Here is a 7402-nt window from a genome sequence, read left to right as displayed (position 1 = left end):
TTGTACACGATAGTAGGTACAGTACCTGACATCAGGACTTAATCCGGAGATGTTAAAATGCTTTAAGTAAAGCATGTTACTGTGTTTTAAATAGTATAGTCAGTTCACTTAGAGAAAGGCACACGATGCGCGCACTGCCTTAATGGCGTAACTGTTAGAAGTTGTTTATGGCGCCACAGGCATGCAGTTGGAGTTTGATCGGAAATATCTAACGATAAACGACCGACATATTCCGGTGACCTGGCCTCGTTGTATCTTTCTCTAAGTGAATGGACAATATTGCCCCGAGACGAGACAAATTGTACGTCAGATCTCGCTTATGTTTTGCCTAGTCAAAACTGAATTTTATCTAGATTTTCGAGGTGAAACGAGACGAGATAAGGGTGTCGAAAAAAGGGCGTGACGGGACAAGGCGATATGTTTTGAGATGTTCTTTTATTCGTTTTATCGTTTCTTTTTATTAAAGTGTGTAAGCACTGCACAATATTCGATAACCATTTTACTGAAGGTGATATTGTCCGTTCACTTAAAGAAAAATACACCGTGACCGATGCGCACAAACGAATATTGTAAGTGGCTTATCTGCAATTAATTTGTCGTGTGAAATAAGAATTGCGGAAAGAATTGTTTCAGTGAATAATATCGTAACCTCAACGCGTTGGTTATGTACCTCAACGTACTCTTGTCTATCTTCCATCTATTAAAGTTAGTTGTGCATTTCTAGTTTCATTTTCCGATCAAAGCCCAATGGTACGCCTCTAGCGCTGTAAATAACTTTTTAGCAATTACGTCCATTAAGGTAGACCGCGTAAACGGGAATATCACCGCGTAAACGGGATTATCACATTTGTGCATGTCCGCGTATAACAAAACAAGTTCGAGAACCTTCCAGAAAAATGAAGAATTAATTAATTTAATTAAATATTTCTTTAGTTCATTTCCAAAAATCCTCACCCTCTTCAACTGTAGAAGTCTGAATTCTTAAACGAATATCCCACATCTAATTCTACATCGTCCTTGGAATTGTTATGTTTCCTTAATGGGAATTATTGATGTGCCTTCAACATTTTTGTGGCCCGTAAGATTCACCATAGTTCTACAAAATATATTTACTGTGTAATGGTCGCTGATATTCGATCAGATAATTAAGGATAGTAGAGATATAAAATAGACGATTTAGCGTAAGGTAGAGTCGCTTTTAACAAAAAAGAAGTCACTTCTGTGAACGGTTAACTTAGAAATTCGAAAATGAGGATATTGTGGATAAAAAGGATTAAAAATGAGGAGATACTAGAACAGGGGGAACAATGAAAGTCAATAAGAAATAGGCGAGATGGGCTAGTAGGATACCTTTAGGCACGAGGGGCTAGTTAAAAATATATTGGAAGCAGAAACAGAAATTAAAAGGAAATGAGGTATATTACTATTAATAAATGGCTAAGGATGTGGGATGTTCTACTGTTAGGAAAATGCTAAGATTAACTTAGGATAGGAAAGAATGGAGGTGCGTGTCCGATCAGTGTTAAGTGACTAACCACTCTTTCTTTTTTCTATCGTTTTCTCTATTGTTACCTGTAAAGCTAGAATTGCCTCCCGCTTTCCTCTATTTCTTCTAAACCCAAATTGATCTTCCCCTAATAGTTCTTCCAACCTCCAACGAAAAATTTTTATAATTGATTTTATTTTGGTTGTATTGGTATACCCTAATATCAGCAATACAACAGTTACTTCATATTGACGTGACAACGTCTTATAATTCGATGGAGCCGGCTGCACGCACGAAAAAACATGACTCATGCGGCGTTACCTCGCTCTGAGGCGTTCCATTTAAGGCTTGAAGTGCAAGAGAGAGCGCGGAACGAGCGACAAAAAGGCACAATCGGCCTCCGCGTTCGGCAGCGTTCGACATCTGTCTCTCTCCTACTTGAGTGAGCGATGCGTCCGCGTGGACAGCTGCTATACAATAATACATTTCCATTTACCTCCTCTATATCCATACAAAATATCTATCAAACAAATAAAATTAAAATTTTCTTTTGAAATATGAAACCATTTCATCAGTATTTTCTTATGACGTTGTCACGTTCAACTATCGTCAGTAAACCGACTTTACAGACAACTGATTTTTTTTTTTTTAGTTGATATCGTTGATTTTTAATATTGGTTTTAACACTCGTAAGGATGTCATGTAATTTTAGGTAGGTAAAAAAAATAATATTAGAAGAAAAATGTTCCATTTCGTGCCGTAAGTACTGTATATCAGATCGTGATCGGGAATCTACGTCTCTGGCAATTAGCTGAGTACCGTCTTGATTAACAGTCGTAAACTTTAATTGTACTCGGGAGATTTGCCAAGATTCTGAAGCAATCCGCTAAGTAACGCGACTTAATTAACTCTGCACTTAGTTTTACGAGTATTCCAGCAACAACGGGAAACTCAATTAACAGATACGTATAAAGTATTTTTAATTGCTTTTCGAAGTATTGTCATTTCTGTTTTTTCCGCATTCGTCATTATTTAATATATGCTTAATCACGTAACATCACGTAAAAATGCCGAAATAGGATTTTCTCTGTATTCAACACAAGAACGAAACTCATGTAGCAAATCATGAGAGTGTTCAGTTGACGAATTTTTTTGAAATTGTGTATATTTAAAGCCTTAAAGTTATAAGTTCAATTTAACACAAGGAACATACATTAAATTTCTTTTATTTCCCAACTTACATGTTCAGTAATACAGGAAATTCCAAAAAATAAAACAAACTTTAGGAAATTGTAATTCTTCGGTCTAATATGTCAGTAATGGCCATGAATAATAAAGAAAACCGTGATATCTAAATAAAATCTCTTGCTTATCAACGCAAGACTGATGCTCACAATTAAAGTGTACGACACATGTCCGTTTTTTTAAATGTTAGTTGTATTAAATAAGGGCGTCATTTTTAGTTTATTTTAAATAAAAGTAATTGCAGTGGCGGACTAAACTCGTCGGTGCAAACGGGCATGAAGTCTGCAAATGAAAATTTGTTTTTTATATTTTATCGATGTTGATTTATTTATTTATTTCTTTCTTTATATCCAATCAGTAGAAAATCGTTTGTTGAACTTTCGAAACCCAATTTAAAAATATCCCTTTTGCTTCATGTTAAATTAATTTTTCCCATACCAAACGAGCTTAAAGTACCAAAGTATATTAAAGTTGTTGTCAACAATGAAAAGAATTTTATTGTTGAAAATTACGGGGATGCACTTTCAACCCCCAATTTAAAATTTAAAGACGTCGTTTTTATTCATGCCGTCGTTGTTGTTCTCATTTATTTTAAACAGGTAAACATTTTTTTTTGTTTCAGCACTTGCATATTAAGGATAATTCCACTGCTATAAGAATATTTTGGACTGCCCTTTGACTTATAAAAAAAGGTAGAATTTTACATTTAATAANTGATGTACCAATGAAATGAATTTTATAATTGGAAATTAAAGGGATGCACTTTTAACTCTTTAACTTTTTTGATAAATTAATTTCTCTTTTATTAAATAAACGAGTTGAAAGTAACAAAATAAATAAAATATGTGAGGCATCAGTACCTATAATGAATTTTATAGTAGGAAATAGCAAAGGGGCACTTTTAATTCCCAATTTGAAAACGTCGTTTTTGATTCATGTTAGATTAATTTCTCCCTTTAATTAAATTAGCTGAAAGTGCCAAAATGTAATAAGTAGCCGTGACTGTGACTGAAACTTGCTAGTGAATATTTTAACTCGTCTTTCTCAAAACAGACGAACTTTTTCTGCTGCGCCGATAATAAGAATCCTTTAGAGTAAAGTGGGTTGCCTATAAGAAAGACCGACAATTTTTAAATGAGTGCACTATAGCAGACTATAGTCTACATAAAGATAAAAATGTTACAATATGAGTCGAAATTTGTAAGTAATCGGGATTGAAACTTGGTAGTAAATATTTTAACTCGTTTTTCTCAAAACAAACGAATTTTTTTGCGGCGCCGATAATAAGAATCCTTTGGAGTAAGGTGGGTTGCCTATAAGAAAGGCCAACATTTTATTAAAATTGTGTATTTTAAATTCAAACTATTATCGTACCTTCCCAGGAAATTAAACGAGTGCGCTGTAGTCTACATAAGGATAGAAATGTTACAATGTGAGTCCAAATTTGTAAGCAACTAAATTTTTAGGTATTAATAATCTATTTAAATTCATTTAATACATAAGAAGTCTGAGAAAATAATTATGATTTCATAACACTAAACACTGTTGGTGCAGATGAATGTTTTTCACTTTGTTTTGGGTAATTGTATAATCTAGGCATTTTTATGTTGTGTACTGTACATTACATTGTTATGGTTCTTAATATGTTGCACATAATATTTGAGATGAATGTAACATTAAATTGTTTCAACAGGTTATTATTGAATCACATGAAATGAGAAGTGGATCGCTGTATGCATTGTGGAAACTATTTAAAGGCTGTCGGTTTCAGTTTACAAATTAAGCCGAATAACCATAATTGAACGCACCTATAAAACCTATTATCTATGTATCATAAGTATAGAAGAAGGAATTTTCATCTGTGGGTCTTCCGGCGATGTCATTTTGTCATTCTGTGTTCGATATTCGAGAAGACGACAAGTCGCCTGTTTTGAACGTCCATAAACGAAGACAACGCCTGTAGGTATTTAGTCTAATCCTTATCCTATTTTCATTTAATTGTGTGGAATACGTTTCTATTTAGTGATTGAGGGGTGTCGATAACCGTTGCTTAGGTTTTGTCGTAAACGATTTCGTGCTTCAACATTGCAGTTCATCATGACATCTTACCTGTCCACCACCATCTACTGTGAATTTTTTACATTTTCGGTTTAGCTGAGGTGGAATAATTAGGCTTTTGTTATAATTTTTCAATTTGGAAACAGTTTCAGGCGATGTTTGTAGATTTTTCATATTGATATGACCACGTCGTGAGGATTGCTTTCGTTTTGTAATGAAATGTAAAGTATTTCTTAAAGATATTATTGTGCCTTTAAAATTCTTCGATCTGAAACAGATACGGTGGTAATAGATTAATAAAGAGCAATTAAAATTAATTATATCAAGTATTCTCACCTTAATTAATTATAGACTGTAATGTTCCAAAGTTTGCAGGTGTGAAAAGCAAACCAAATCCAGGAGGAATGCCATAGAAGAAAACTTGTGCTTTTAGTGGAATTCAAGTAAATCTCCTCTTGTTATTGCTTATCTGTTGAAAATTAACTGCATAATGTTGCAAGGTGAAGACGAAAACAGCAAATCCAGAATACACTCCAGGAAAGACAACATCAGTTATTGGTTGCTTTAATACAATCATCCTGAACTTCAATTTTCTCTCATATGTTGGACGATCTGCAGAAATAAGCGAAAAAATATTGATTAAAGAAGGGATTAAGTTAAGTAAAACATGAAATACAATAAAAACATGCACCAAAAGTTAAGTAAAATAACTATATTATAAAATGGCGATGTGGGTGTCAATTATATTTATGACAGCTAAATGTCAAAAGCAATAGAAATAACCATAATGCTCTGGACAGTAGATAACTGTAAGAAGAGAAACCATAGACGCTAGACATGGCAAATTACTATGAGTTAAAATGCAATTGCTTACCTCAATGATTACTCTATGGTCCTAGAGTTTTATTAATAAGCGATGACAATAGAGAAGTACCTCTAACAGTAGATGCTTAAGAAAGGAAAAATAAAACCACTGGTGAAATGAGCCACATAGCAGGAGACATCACATGTGGAACCTTATATACATTGGTATCAATTGGACTGCACGTATTTTCTAAAAATTGTACCGTTCAGGTCCAAGGGGAAGGAGAATTAACAGGGCTCCACTTCTCATTTCATGTGTTTAAATAATAACCTGTTGAAACAATTTAATGTTACTTTCATCTCAAATATTACGTTTAACATATTAAGAACCATAACAACTTCCAGCAATCAAATAAAGCAATAAAAAAAGTATCACACTAAATAATTAACTATTACAATTTAGAAGAGTAAAAAGTTACAGGAATAATTATTGTCAAATAAACGGAATATAAGAACTAAAAAATCACTAACCATTTCGAAAATACAACTTCATAAAATAATTAAAGATTTCTTACCCTTTCTACAAATGGCTCCTTTTCAAGCACAAGAGAGAGAGTAGCGTGAGTGGGGCTCTGCTTCCGCATGTTTCGAGTCCTTTTTATTTACCCTCTCCATGTTCACGAAATTAGGATTTAATGGAAACCTGTTGAAACAACTGAATATTAATTATATGTTCACTAGGCGTTATTAGTTTATTATTAACGATAATTATCGTTGTTAACATTTGTGCCCCATGAATTTTTGGACTAGCTCATTATCATTTTTTGAAATATAAGTCTGACTGCTACAATATTACATCTGTAAGTAGTTTGTCTATCTAATNTTTCATGTTTTACTTAACTTAATCCCTTCTTTAATCAATATTTTTTCGCTTATTTCTGCAGATCATCCAACATATGAGAGAAAATTGAAGTTCAGGATGATTGTATTAAAGCAACCAATAACTGATGTTGTCTTTCCTGGAGTGTATTCTGGATTTGCTGTTTTCGTCTTCACCTTGCAACATTATGCAGTTAATTTTCAACAGATAAGCAATAACAAGAGGAGATTTACTTGAATTCCACTAAAAGCACAAGTTTTCTTCTATGGCATTCCTCCTGGATTTGGTTTGCTTTTCACACCTGCAAACTTTGGAACATTACAGTCTATAATTAATTAAGGTGAGAATACTTGATATAATTAATTTTAATTGCTCTTTATTAATCTATTACCACCGTATCTGTTTCAGATCGACGTTGGCGAAGACAAAGATGACCCCATAGTTAAAATAGTTCTCTATCTTGCATGCTCGATGTATTAGAATTAATCAAGTTCATTTTATTCAAATTATTTTTGGTATTATGCATGTTTTTTTTTTCTAGTTTATTTTATTTGAATTAGTTTTTATTTTGCATGCTTATTTTTGTTCATTTTATTTGAAGTAATTGTTCATTGTAGATGTTTTTATTTTTTTTGTATGTAGTAGTAGTGTAGTAGTAGAAATATCAGGTTTAGTAGTTGTAGTATAGTCTAACCTTGCTTACCTCTTCGCTTAGCTTACTGCATATTCTTCCTAATTTGCTTTGCATTTACCCTACGAATTCTACATGATTCAACGTTTCGTTATCGTGTTTGTTTCTTCTCACCCTTGTGGAATTAGGGAGGGCCTCCCCGAACGACTTCCCTTGGGCTTAGCTATTTAGTTGATCTTAAAAGTGTCTTATACACTTTTCGCGAGTCTACTCTAGCGTTACTTCCTTTCAGACAGGG

General features: G+C 33.4%; 1 long non-coding RNA gene across 5 annotated transcripts in view; it reads right to left on the bottom strand.

Annotated features, from left to right (window-relative positions):
* Positions 1-5114: 5114 nt before the first annotated feature.
* LOC108741481 overlaps positions 5115-7402 on the bottom strand; it is a 16142-nt gene continuing 13854 nt past the window's right edge. For 4 of the 5 annotated variants that reach the window (XR_001938512.2, XR_001938511.2, XR_001938510.2 and 1 more), the window contains exons 8-10: positions 6169-6296; positions 5664-5924; positions 5115-5401 (exon numbers count right to left, since the gene is read on the bottom strand). This is a non-coding gene — a long non-coding RNA (uncharacterized LOC108741481). The remainder of the gene's footprint in view (positions 5402-5663; positions 5925-6168; positions 6297-7402) is intronic. The other variant, XR_001938513.2, reaches the window with a different exon arrangement.

This window comes from Agrilus planipennis, unplaced genomic scaffold (genome assembly GCF_000699045.2).
Source record: "Agrilus planipennis isolate EAB-ADULT unplaced genomic scaffold, Apla_2.0 scaffold204, whole genome shotgun sequence".
Classification (NCBI taxonomy): domain Eukaryota; kingdom Metazoa; phylum Arthropoda; class Insecta; order Coleoptera; family Buprestidae; genus Agrilus; species Agrilus planipennis.
Note: the sequence above shows the minus strand (reverse complement) of the source record. Positions and strands in the feature narration are given on the sequence as shown.